Source organism: Lampris incognitus, chromosome 11 (assembly GCF_029633865.1).
Source record: "Lampris incognitus isolate fLamInc1 chromosome 11, fLamInc1.hap2, whole genome shotgun sequence".
Classification (NCBI taxonomy): Eukaryota; Metazoa; Chordata; class Actinopteri; order Lampriformes; family Lampridae; genus Lampris; species Lampris incognitus.
Genome location: NC_079221.1, coordinates 13,953,605 through 13,967,213, shown reverse-complemented (window position 1 = coordinate 13,967,213; position 13,609 = coordinate 13,953,605). Strand labels below are relative to the sequence as shown.

The following is a 13,609-nucleotide window of genomic DNA, read 5'->3' as shown; positions in this document are numbered from 1 at the left end:
ATGTTCTCGGCGAACGCGGCGCGGGGTGTCGCCGCTGAAGATGAATTGCGGTGTCTCGACACTTGTGACATATTGGCTTCATGCATTATTTCAGGTACAATACTCCATTTTTCAGCCTTACCGGGCCACGCATTTCATTTTCATTACAGGAAGGTTTGTTTCACTCTCTTTTAAAACATGTTTTTGTTTTAACACCAAGTCATCATCACCATCATCACCATCATCATCATCATCATCATCACAAGAACGTTTTTAACTTAAATTATTATTTTATCACCTGGGTAGTTGTGTTAGTTTGTTATTTTGCCTTAACAGGGCCGGGCAATATAATCCAACGTATCCTAATGTTTACAGGCTGATATCTGGATATTGTCATATCATATATCATTTTGTCTACATTTTTTTTCTTTTTGACCCCCCCCCCCCCAATTGTGTCCGGCCAATTACCCCACTCTTCCGAGCCCTCCCGGTCGCTGCTCCACCCCTTCTGCCGATCCGGGAAGGGCTGCAGACTACCACATGCCTCCTCCGACACATGTGGAGTGGCTGGCCACTTCTTTTCACCTGACAGCGAGGAGTTTCACCAGGGGGATGTGGTAGTGTGTGGGAGGATCACGCTATTCTCCCCAGTTCCCGCTCCCCCCTCCCCGAACAGGCGCCCCGACCGACCAGAGGAGGCGCTAGTGCTGCGATCAGGACACATACCCACATCCGGCTTCCCACCCGCAGACACGGCCAATTGCGTCTGTAGGGACGCCCGACCAAGCCGGAGGTAACATGGGGATTCAAACCCGCCGATCCCTGTGTTGGTAGGCAACGGGATAGACCACTACTCTACCCAGACGCTCCAATTTTGACTAAATTAATGAAAATGAGGACCTAGGATTTCTCAAAAAACGAGCTGTGAAACAGGGAGCATGATGTGAAAACCAGTTTTGGTGTGATGTCATATTTTACATTACAAACAGGTCAATGTGAAGAAGCTCTGCTGGGTCCTGACACACATAGTGGTGTTGCATATGCAAGGATCTACTGGGGTTTAGATCGATATCGGGTAAAACGCCTTATTATCACCATAACAGTTTCCATATCGCCCAGCGTCGTTTGTGGATCCACATTTTCAGTCCAACAAAATCACACTACAGCATCTCCGTCAACACACGAATGAATGAAAGAACAGCCGTTAGTTATCCCCACTAGCTCGGTAAACTGCCGTGGTCGCCACGACTGTACAAAGACGTTTTCTTTCATCAGTTTATTTGCACTCGTGCGCTTTTTTCATCCGCTGTATGTTGAGATGAAAACACTGAATATCTACACCGGTGATTTCAGCTAAACCACCGATGCATGAAATCTCTGACACAAAATTAAAGCGACTAAAATATTGATTTAATGAGTTGTTTCTATGTGGGGTTTTTTTTCTCCATGTTCAGTCTTTTTTTTTACATTTTCATTCTTCAGTTTTACAGTTAACAACACTGTTTGTGTTACACACCACTTGTTTCCCCCATTGAGCGGTGTGTCTGCACAGAACAACGCAGTGTATTAGCTCAAACACTGGCCTGTCTCTGTAGCTGAATTTATTCAGCCATGTCTTTATGTGGGGCTTATTTACCTCCGTCTCGCTAATAGAGAGAGTGCTCTCGCTCCGTCTGTCTGAATGTGCTGACACCCTCACATGCGGACTGCAGGTTTTAGCACTAAAAGCAGCCCTGCATCCAACAACACCGGGTCCCATTGGAGGGAAAGCAAACCCAAATGATGGAGAAAAGGAGCGAGGGGGGGGCGAGAGAGAGAGGGAGAGAGAGAGGGAGAGTGAGAGACACAGAGAGAGACACACACACACACACACACACACACACACACACACACACACACACACACACACACACACACACACACACACACACACACGCAGAGACTGACAAATTCACACACATCCACTCACACAGGACCTTGTTGCCATGACGTAGCTGTGTAAGTTGTTGTATTGCATGTGTTGATGTACATATGTTTTGTATTCGTGCACTCTTATTGTCCTTTATGTGAAAATGCTTTGCAATACAAATGTATATTTGTCATGCTAATAAAGAAACACACACACACACACAGAGTGAGAGAGACATAGAGAGGGACAGAGACACACACAGAGCAAGAGAGACAGAGAGACACACATAGACACAGACAGACACAGAGCGAGAAAGACAGACACACACAAACAGAGACACAGAGAGCGAGAGAGACACACAAAGCGAGAGACAGACAGAGACACAAACTCACAAACACACAGACAGAGAGACACAGAGACACAGAGAGAGCGAGAGACACAGAGCGAGAGACAGAGACACACAAACACACACAGAGACAGACACACAGAGACACAGAGAGAGAGCGACAGAGACACACACAGACAGAGAGAGAGAGTGACAGAGAGAGAGTGAGAGAGAGAGAGAGAGAGAGAGAGAGAGAGAGAGAGAGAGAGAGAGAGAGAGAGAGAGAGAGAGAGAGAGAGAGAGAGAGAGAGAGAGAGTGTCCGCCAGAGCCAGGGACGTCTGGAAATGTAATTCCTATTTCTATAGAAGCAGCTCTTTGATCTTATGAGAGGGAGAGATCGCAGACAGTTTTGCTGTCATCACTTTCACTTGTACTCCGGCTGAATTATTTATGAAAGACCTCAATAGAGGGCATGTGATGGTAAAAGGCTTTTTACCAACAATACTAAAGGCACAAAAAAAAAAACTCGAAAAAGGAACAAAAAAAAGAGAGAGAGAGAGAAATGTCATATTAACTTTTGATGGTGTCAGAGGAGCTGGACCCGGGTACAAAAGCCCGGTTAAGTGGAGGTAATGTGTGGATGGGCTGCAGGACATTTCGCTGTGTTTGGAGGGATTGCGTTTCAGCCACATTCTGCAGACAACCCAACACCGGCCGCTCATGAAAGCAAGACGCTGACTTGAATAGCAGCTTTGAACCCAAGCACAGGGGACGGCTAACGTCTGTCAAAATCCAACGGCCCGGTCAAATACCCCCTACCCCCCCCCCCGGCTACCAAGCTCGCTCCTTCATCTGCAGCGCCGTCCTGAAGGGGCGATGAAGACCATGTCCCCCGATCTCCGCGACAAGGTGCAATTTGTCAAGTTCCCAGGTGTGGACTGAAGCTCTGCCACAGCGTTTCAATTACTCTTAACGCTCCCCGCGTGTCGCTTAACGGCACGCGCGCTGCACGGCTGCGGATGCAGATTTAGCGATGGCCGGAGCCGCGCGGGTCCAGAGAGGAAGTCGACCTGGCCTCCGACTAAAGAGCCAGGCTATTTATCAAGCGGCAGATGCCGATTCCCTAAATAGCCTGGCACAGAAACGGCTCTAAACTAGGACATTATTGCAGGAGAAGATGGTACAACTGGATTTATGATTGGGATTTTGGTGGGAATTTCTCATCTTTTATCCTTTACCATCTATTTTCATCACGTCTTCCCTGGCCTGGCCTCTTTTTTTTCTCTACTTCTCTTCTACCGATGTAAAAACAATGTGAACAAGGCTCGAAATCCTTCAGAACTATCTCATCACCTTGTTTCAAGAATCATTCATCTGCAGAGCTGACGGTGTACGATCACTTCTCGTGGTTTAAGGACAGTGGTCTTGCGGTGGTGTAGCGGTCTAAGCATCGGCTTTGTGTCCATGCAGTTGCTCATTGGGGACCAGGGGTTTGCGCCCCGGTCTAGTCAGATCCGACTATGGCCGGACTCAATGAAGCAGCGATAATTGGCAAAGCTGTCTTCAGGAGGGGGCTGAAGTCGGCTTGTGTTTGTCACATGAATGCGTCTCTGGGTGTGTCGGAAAAAGCAGTGGTTCGGCCTGGATTCGCCTTGTCGCGGAAGTGGCGAGGCGCCTCCTTCGAGACTGCCGGCCGGAGAGACGCGGTTGGCGAACGCACGCAGTACGAGGGTGGGTGTTGGAACTAAACTAGGGATCGACTGGCCACTAAATTGGGAGAAAAAGGGAAAAATCAGAAATACATTTATATACAAAAAAGATAAGAATAGTGGTCTTGCTTCAACAGATCTTACCTGGTTGGAGGATCCGACTGCACCGGCGGATTATTTTGCTTGTGTTGGGGATTTCTTACTTGAGCGCGCTAAATGTGGTCTGGATTGTGATAAGCCATTTCCACCGTGCGGCTTCACCTCTTTGCATTTCGCACGGCGGCATGTCGACACTGGAGGTCGGCCATCAAAGAATCATATTTCCCCCTTTATTTATACTTATGCTGGAGATATTTGGGGGCCCCGTATCTCTGGCTCCAATTAGGAAAACAAAATAGGTCCCACCAACCCTGAGCCCGGGGCCACAAATATGTTACACATCTATTCTCTCTCTTTTTTTCCGTTTCTTTTTCTTTTTTGTTTTGCTGCCACAGTGAAAAGAAAATAGTGGTGAACTTTCCCTGAACTAGACTTCCTTTAATGGCCCGGCTCTGTGTTGATCCAGCAAAGTCGGGGGAACCCGATACCGTCCTAAACACTGCGCCGCACAGCCAATCAGATCACACGGGGCCCAACAATACACTCCTCGCCGCTCCGGTTTCAACACAACAATGCAATAAAAGCACAATAATTAAATTCATGTTCTCGCCCCGTTTTACAGAAAGCCGAGACGAGGTGATGGACATAATGGGAGGCGTAATATCGCATCAGGCATCAGCGGCGCTTTCCCCCCCCCCCCCCTTTTTTTTTTGGATCTCAAAGTTCGGACATCTCACCATCTCGGTCTCCTTTCTGTCGACGGAAGCAGCGGCTGAGATCTTATTACCCAGAATGCCGTTAATGCAGTGATTATGATCTGCTATAAATCAATTGAAACCACAAGTGTAATGTTTAGCCCAAGTGAGCGCGCTCTACCAAACTGGATTCAGTTACGCACAAAAAAACTCATCCGCTGCCCGCCATCTCCAGATACCTTCAGGAATCCAAACTGGTTAAGTCAATAGTGGGCTGGAGGGGGGGGGTAGAGGGGGGGAGCGGAAGAGAGGGAGCGATAGAGAGAGAGAGGGTGTGAGAGAGCGGGGGGGGGGGGGGAGGGAGAGATATGGGGGGAGGGAGAGATAGAGAGAGAGGGTGTGAGAGAGCGGGGGGAGAGAGGGAGAGATATGGGGGGAGGGAGAGATAGGGGAAGAGAGGGAGAGATATGGGGGAAGGAGAGATAGAGAGAGAGGGTGTGAGAGAGCGGGGAGAGAGAGAGAGATATGGGGGGAGGGAGAGATAGGGGAAGAGAGGGAGAGATATGGGGGAAGGAGAGATAGAGAGAGAGGGTGTGAGAGAGCGTGGTGGGAGAGGGAGAGATGGGAGAGATGGGGGGAGGGAGAGATAGAGAGAGAGGGGAAGAGAGGGAGAGATATGGGGGAGGGAGAGATAGAGAGAGAGGGTGTGAGAGAGCGGGGGGAGAGAGGGAGAGATATGGGGGGAGGGAGAGATAGAGAGAGAGAGAGGGGGGAGAGAGAGGGAGAGATAGGGGGAGAGGGGAAGAGAGAGAGAGAGAGGGAGAGATAGAGAGGGGAGAGGGGAGAGGGAGGAGAGAGAGAGAGAGAGAGAGAGAGAGAGAGAGAGAGCATAATATTTCCTGTTGACTGTGATTGAGCCATTAACCTTTTATCTCAGTCTTTTGTTTGACATTTCTAAAAGGTAAGGATGAAGATATTTATTCCATTTCCGCCCAGTCGGCCAAAACAAGCGAGTGAATCAGTGTGTCTGGGGCTTGAGTAAACAAAAGGCCTTTCCGGGTCTCTGCCAATCAGGCCTTATAAAATATTAACCCAATGTCATTGCCCTTTTAAAATCTCTCACCTAGAATTCCCTAATTGTTCCCTTTTCTTTATCTCTGCGGCGCAGCAAGTAAATAAATTAACAAAATAGCTTTTATCGCCCCGAGTAACCTTTTAACTGAAGGATTATCTACGGTTTATTTTTCATTTCTCGCCCAGCGATAGCGGACCGTGCCCCATTGATTGGTTTGCCGAGGTGGTGACCAGCCACGAAAACAAGGTCCTATTGATAAAACAAAGCAGCTCCTCACCTCCTGACGGCCCGTCAGAAACCGTCCAGACGCCCGCAAAACCATCGCCGGCTGGATGTGCAGACTTTATACACACACGCACACACACACACACACACACACACACACACACATAGATACACACACACACACACATATACACACACACACATATAGATCTATACACACACAGATATATATATATACACACACAGACATATACACACATATATATATAAACACATATGTACAAGCACACACACATATATAGATATACACACATATACACACACATATACACATATACACACATACACACATACATATATATATACACACACATATATACACACATACACACACATACACACACACACACACACACACACACACACACACACACACACACACACACACACACACGCATATAAACACACACACACTGTGTGATTTGGTTCAGTCAGAATCCTGGATGCTAGGAGTGCGCCTCTCCCAGGAGGTTATCTGTGTTTGTGGGAAGGCAGGGTTAACACGGCTGTGCTTTATTACTACCAATTTACAATCCCCACTGATAAGATAATGTTGCTGGTTGAAGGGGAAAGATTAAATGTTTAACTTTAATTATAAAAATCAATTATTGTAGCACAGCTTTGCTTTTTTAAATTATTTATCAAGACTTGGAAAAAGAATACTGAGGTCATCCCATACATACACGTTAGTGTGTGTGTGTGTGTGTGTATATATATGTTTGTGTCAGGTCTAAAAATGTGTGTGTGTGTGTATGTGTGTATGTTTGTGTGTCAAGTCTAAAAAAATGTGTATGTATGTATGCATATCTGTGGTTGTGTATGTGTGTGTACTTGTATATGTATGTGTGGGTGTATATGTGTGTATGTGTGTGTGGTTGTGTGTGTTTGTATATATGTATGTGTGTGTATATGTGTATGATTGGGTGTGTATATGTGTGTGATTGTGTGTGTGTATATGTGTGTATAAGTGTGTGTGTGTGTGTATAGGTGTGTGTATACATTTTTAGTGTGTATATATGTATGTGTGTGTGGTTGTGTGTGTTTGTATATGTGTATGTGTGTGTATATGTGTATGATTGTGTGTGTATATGTGTGTGATTGTGTGTGTGTGTATTTGTGTGTATAGGTGTGTGTGTGTGTGTGGGTGTGTGTGTGTTTTTATATGTGTATGTGTGTATCTGTGTGTTATTGTATATGTGTGTGTCAAGTCTAAAAATACGTGTATATGTGTGCGTGTGTGTGTGTGTGTGCGTGTGTGTGCGTCAGGTGTAACAAAACAAATTCCTTTGACGAATCAGACGGAAAACTGACAATGAAAAACAAAAACGACTCGGGAAGAAATGAAAAGGGTTTGAAAGTGAATGTAATAAATGTTGCCTTCAGACCGCCTCAAAAAAAAAAGAAAAAGAAAACGAAAAGAAAAAAAAAAGTCTGCATCCCGCTGACCTTGGCGGTCTGGTTGTGATGATGATAATCTCTCAGAGGCTGGCGGCGTGATACGTGGGAAAAGCACTCACTCATCCATCCACCTCACGCGTCCGTCCGTCCATCCGTCCTCGTCCCCGCTGTGCGTCTGTATTTGCATTGAGCCTATTCTTAGATTATCTCCATCAGCTTTCACTTGCACCTGTCAAACACCGCCTCGCACAGGTAGCCACACCGCCCTTATCTGATCAGATAGCCGGATTAACCGCAGGGCCCGTGAGTGTGAGAGCAGTAGCTAGCAAAAAAATCCACACACACACACACACACACACACACACACACACACAAAGACACACACTTGTATTTATTAGCAGTAGGAGCAGCTGCATCCGCTGGCAAACGGTGGAGCTTTGTTGGGGAACAATATATCACAGATCAAATGGTGCGAAATCAAAGGCGGGGCGGGGGGGGGGGTTGTTAGCACCAATCCCACCTTAAACCCTCTTTTTAAAGTGTTGTCTCCGCTCTGATCCCCATGTGGACCGGCCTGAACGGGGGGGGGGGGGGGGGGGGATCAGCAGTCTCTCGGAGAGAGAGCGAGTTTGGCCGTCCTGTTCGGACGTCCCGGTCCGGTGAAGGGCCGTGCCGGGCGACAGCATCAGGACCACTTCGCGGTGCGGAGCAAGTCTGGGGGAGAGCCGGTGATGGCTCTGAACAACGTGAACCTGTAGCCGGGGCTCATGTAGAAGGAGAGAGGGAGAGAGGGGGAGAGAGAGAGAGAGAGAGAGAGAGAGAGAGGGAGAGAGGGGGAGAGAGAGAGAGAGAGAGAGAGAGAGAGGAGAGAGAGAGAGAGAAACCGGCCCTATAGTGTCTACAAAGAGCTTACTCCTGTAATCGTGTTCTGCTGGCGCCGTCTGGCACAGCTCGGCTGGGGAACGCCATCTAGCAAAGATCGTTCCCCTGCACCGCTCGTATGAAAAGCCGATTCCGTGGCCTGCGACGGCGGCGTCTCCGATTGTTGCATATCACATCGGCAGCCTGTGATAATGAGTAAGCAGACTTCCTACATCACGGGAATTGACGAGGAACGCCTAATTGGTTGACTCTTTCCATGCCTAATGGATGATTCTCTTAATTAAAAAGATACTGTACCCAATGATAGAAATCAGATAGTGCTTCAAGTAAACGCAGTTAATCAAATGTCGGAGAAGGAGCAGTTCTAGGAAAGCCTAAACGAGATCGGCAGATACGGTTTTACTCCGGTATTTATTAATTGCGAGTGCCTTTGGTTAGCAAAACAGAACAGGTCTTATCTTCAAAACTGCGAGGAAATTTCATCTAACCGCTCCGACTGATCTCTCTTTTTCATGAACCGCGCCTGTGTATGAAACAAGTCTTCAAAACAAGGCTTTAAAAACTTACCAAGTCAGGGTGCCTTTGAGGATATTTAATTAAAATCTAATCCTGCATTCATTAAGGCTCACATAAATTAAGCTGTCATTCATAAGATTTATGGATTCTCATTTGCATATTGCATACAATTCATCAATTACTCAACTATGAAAGGAGCGCATTTCCCTTGGAGCTGCCTGCTAGCCTGCCAACATTTGAAATGAGAGAAAGAGCACGACTGTCAGGCATTCACCGAGAACTTTTCCCCACAATGTCTGTGCGCTGATTAATCTCATTTTCTAGGCATCCCTTACAAGATTGTACACAGTCCAGCTGCACTTTTCAATTATTTCTCCTGTCCTCTCAACTAACTTTGAAAGCAGGATGGGCTAAATGTGGATGGAGAGGGGGGTGAGGGGGGAGGGGGGTGGGGGGGTACTTCAGTCTTTATGTATGTAACATGTCTTTTTGCCCGGGTAATCATAAATTAGAGAGAAGGGTTTTAGAGATCCTAATGGAAGGGAAACGTAGTAATTTTATTGTAAATCCCATCAGGCAAATATTCTGCCTGCTATAACAGCATATTTCCTGTCACATTTGCAGAGGGATACATCCAGCAGGCATTCGGGGGGGGGGGGGCGAGAGGGAGAGCGAGAGGAGTGAGAGTGAGAGAGAGAGTGAGAGAGAAAGAGAGAGAGGGAGGGAGGAGCGAGAGAGCAAGAGGGAGCAAGAGAGAGTGAGAGAGGGAGAGAGAGGGAGAGAAAGAGAGAGGAAGGGAGAGAGACAGAGCAAGAGACAGAGACAGAGGGAGCGAGCGAGAGAGAGAGAGAGATGGAGTGGAGGGCGGATGGATGGGAGAGAGAATGGCAGGAGAGAAAGAGAAAGAGAGAAAAGGCGGGCAGGGGGGGGGCTTAGTGCTAAACATAAAAACTCAATTTTTGAAGGGGGGGGGGTGTCGATGGGAAACAGTATGGAGTAAGTGCTTAAAGGAAGCGGAGCGTGAACACATCTAAGATAAAAGGTCAGGCCAAAAACAAACAGACCACTCACGAGGACGAATGGAATTAATTGACTGATTAATATGCATGGCTAATAAAGCTCCAAATCCTTAAAAAACAAAAATCATTGTCACCCGGTCCCTTTTTAATGGCTCTTATTTTCAGCTTGAGGAGAGCGAGTCTGCAGGGCCTATCAATCTTAGGAGAGGTGGAGTTCCTCTTCCAACCAAACAGGCTCGGCGTAACCTCGGTGTTGTACGCTCATGTCCTCCCCGGCAGACAAAGGCAGAGTTGTTCATGGCGGAGGGATTAATTGAGAATTAATCCCAGTTTCTGGCACTGGAACAGACCGGCAGTTAGAAGTGAAAGTCATCCTGAAGGGTAGTTAATTGGTTCCCCGTAGCAAAAAGCTTTGGAGAACAGAAATCAAGCTGCATTTTCATTAATCCTCTCTATTGTTTTACGAAATTGTTGCAAAGAGTGACTTCAGATGGAGTCACCAGTTAAGGCATTTAATTTGCTTTCACTTCTGCCAGCGGGGCGACAATTAACAAACCCCAAAGAACAATGGCGAGGAAAATTATGCATCCCACCGACTCCGAAATAACTCTGAAATCATGAACCAATAAGCAATTAATACACTGTACTCCAAAAAATGATAAGTACCTTCACAATCATCTGTAACCTCGCTCTGTCTGTCTGTCTGTCTGTCTGTCTGTCTGTCTGTCTGTCTGTCTGTCTGTCTGTCTGTCTCTCTCTCGTTCTCTCCGTTCCCCCACTGAAGCTTTTGAACTTGGAGGATAGTGCAGCTAGATTGTCGGATGTGATTAATTTCAGGTCTAAATGGACACAACAGTCAGAAAGGATGATGTAATCATAACACGAGGAGACAGAGTGACTAACAGCAGAGAGGAAGGAGAGAGAGAGAGAGAGAGAGAGAGTGTTAAGGAACAAAGAGAGAGAGAAAGATGTAAATAGATCGGGAGAGAGACAAACAAAAAAAAGAGGCAGGAACCACAAATACTCCAAGCTGAAGCTAAACAGGAAGACTATGGTGATTAACATTAATTACAGTCAGCCTTGCCATCCTGTGTGAAACAGTCACCAAAAATGATCCAGCGATTATTCTTTTTTTCCCTGATTTTGTTTTTTATATATATATAATTAATGAAAAACAAATACTTGGAGGAGTCCAAAATGATCTGGGGAGGAAAGATATGTTTATATAATCAGAAAAATGCTCGTCCTCTCTCCCTCCCTCCCTCTCTTGCTCTCCCCCTTCCTCCCTCTCTCTCATGCTCCCTCCCTCCCTCTCTCTCTCTGTAAACACGGATCTGTTAGGATGAAGGCCTATTTCTCGCTGTCTCCCCATCAGAAGTAACAGTGTCTGCTCCCCCGAGTGCCGGGCTGCTATGAGAGGGTGTTTGCATATTTAGATACAAGCGGGCCTGTTTATGCAGACCCACTCTCGCTGCTCCAGTTCACCGCCATGCGAGCTCTGATCAATTTGGCCAGCTGTGCTTTAAACGCTGTTTACAACAATAACATCACGGCGAACAGAGCAAGGCGTACCATGTGAACACGCAACGTAGGGCACACACACACAAACACACACCCCCCTAACGACACACACACACACACACACACACACACAAGCATCCATACATGGCTAATGGCAGACACACGCGCACACAAATACACACATGCATGCACATACTCGCACAAAAAAACATCCATGCATGCCTACACACACACACACACAACACACAAATGTGTGTGCGCACAAACATTCATACATGCTTACCAAAGTACACACTCACACACATACACACACACTTGCAGATGAACATAGGCATGCATGTACACACACACACACACACACACACAACTAAAGAGAGGGGGAGACCGAGTCAGAGCTTCAGAGGGAACCCCCAGCCGGCACATTCCCAGACACGCATTTGTACTCGCTTAAAGAGGAATCAAAGCCTTTACTTTACTCGGCACGATGCGGAAGAGTTGGGTTCTCTCTGTGTACATCTCTGTGATCCTTCCGGAAGAATCTCTGACTGTGCTGGGCGAGCGTGAATCAGGGTGTGTGTGTGTGTGTGTGTGTTTGAGTGGGCGGTGAGGGCAGAGAGAAAATGACAGGAACTCAAAGCGCGGTCCCCCCCCCCCCCCGAAGGTGGGCAAAAAACTGAAGGTAGGTTCGAGTGCCGGTTAAACCTCGTCGCCAATGAGTGATTGGCACGGGGTGCGATACACAACGGCAGACCGGTGGAAGCCTCTGACAAGCTTTGGCGTGTCACGCAAATAAGCTAGTTTGCCCTGCGTCTCTGAAATGAGTCACTGCTTTATTCCTTAAAACTCCAGATATCTCTTAAAAGCTTTATAAGATGGAGGGAAAAAAAAAACTCCATTTAACGCTGGCAGGAGAGCGAATAGGCCTACTCAGCAGATCGCAGAGACTACTGGTGTCCTCTCGCTTGATGATATAATTCTTAATGTACAGCCTGACTAGACATAAATCTTAACCCGGCATCACCTCACCTGAATCCTCTCTCTCTCTCTCTCTCTCTCTCTCATCCTATCTTCTCTCCCTCATGATGAATTGTTTGCTACATCTCGGAGACTAAAACCCTTCAACCTCTTCAAACCCAGGTTTCTAATAACACGTAGGTGCTGGGGAGAGGTGACAGCATGATGAATATCACAACAGACAGCTCCAATATGGGACAATTTCACCAGATCGATATCTCGCTGCAATATCAGAGAAAAGGAGCTGATATTAGTCTACACAGTGTATTACAGATGGGGTACATTTCTTCTCTCTGCACTCCCAGTGAACCCAGGCTATATTTCATCCGTGTCGGCGCTGGTTTACACACTCACAAAACGCTCTGGAAACTAATCACAGCACACAGTGGCCATGCCAGGCGCATCTGCTTAAAATTACCCTTATGCGTGTCGTGATCCCGCAATCCCCCCCCCCCCCCGCTCTAATACGGGGACGGACTCGCAAATAAACTGTGAAGAGCATTACAGGATGTTACAGCGCCATTATTTTCCGAGCGGCGCCGTATGTTCTGTCCCTCCCTGACAGAGACGTCGCGGACCCGGTCCGGGACCCGCCGAGTTTCAGGAGCAGCCTTAAGTCTCTGTAAGTATGACCGTGAAGGAAGATGGAAACCTATCCTGAAAATTAAGAGAGAGGAAAAAAAAGGGATAAACTCGGCTCATTTCATGAACTGATTTCAAATCTAGAGTTGTATTCGTCACAAAATTCCCGAGAACAGATTGTGTAAGTGACTAAAAATTAGTTTTTTTCTTTTAATTAGTTTTTTTTCCCTTCGTAACTGGTCCATTGCTCTCACCAGTAAGTCCATTCAGGTTTCAGTCAGTTTATTTGGCCAAATATGTGTTTATGAGAAATTTGACTTAGTGTATTGTTCTTAGTTACACACACACACACAACACACACACACACACACACACACACATATATATACACACACAAACACACACACACATATATACACACACACACACACATATATCACATATATATACACACACACAAACACACACACACACACACATATACACACACACACACATATATATACACACACACACACATAAGTAAATAGTAAATACAATAATTCTAAAAAATAAAGATACCATAACAAAGGTATGATAAAACTCGACAACTTATTACAC

The 13,609-nt window shown here is 46.6% G+C and overlaps 1 protein-coding gene across 3 annotated transcripts in view; it reads right to left on the bottom strand.

Moving 5' to 3' along the window:
• dachd (dachshund d) overlaps positions 1 to 13,609 on the bottom strand; it is a 152,296-nt gene that overhangs the window by 80,579 nt on the left and 58,108 nt on the right. The window lies entirely within an intron of this gene.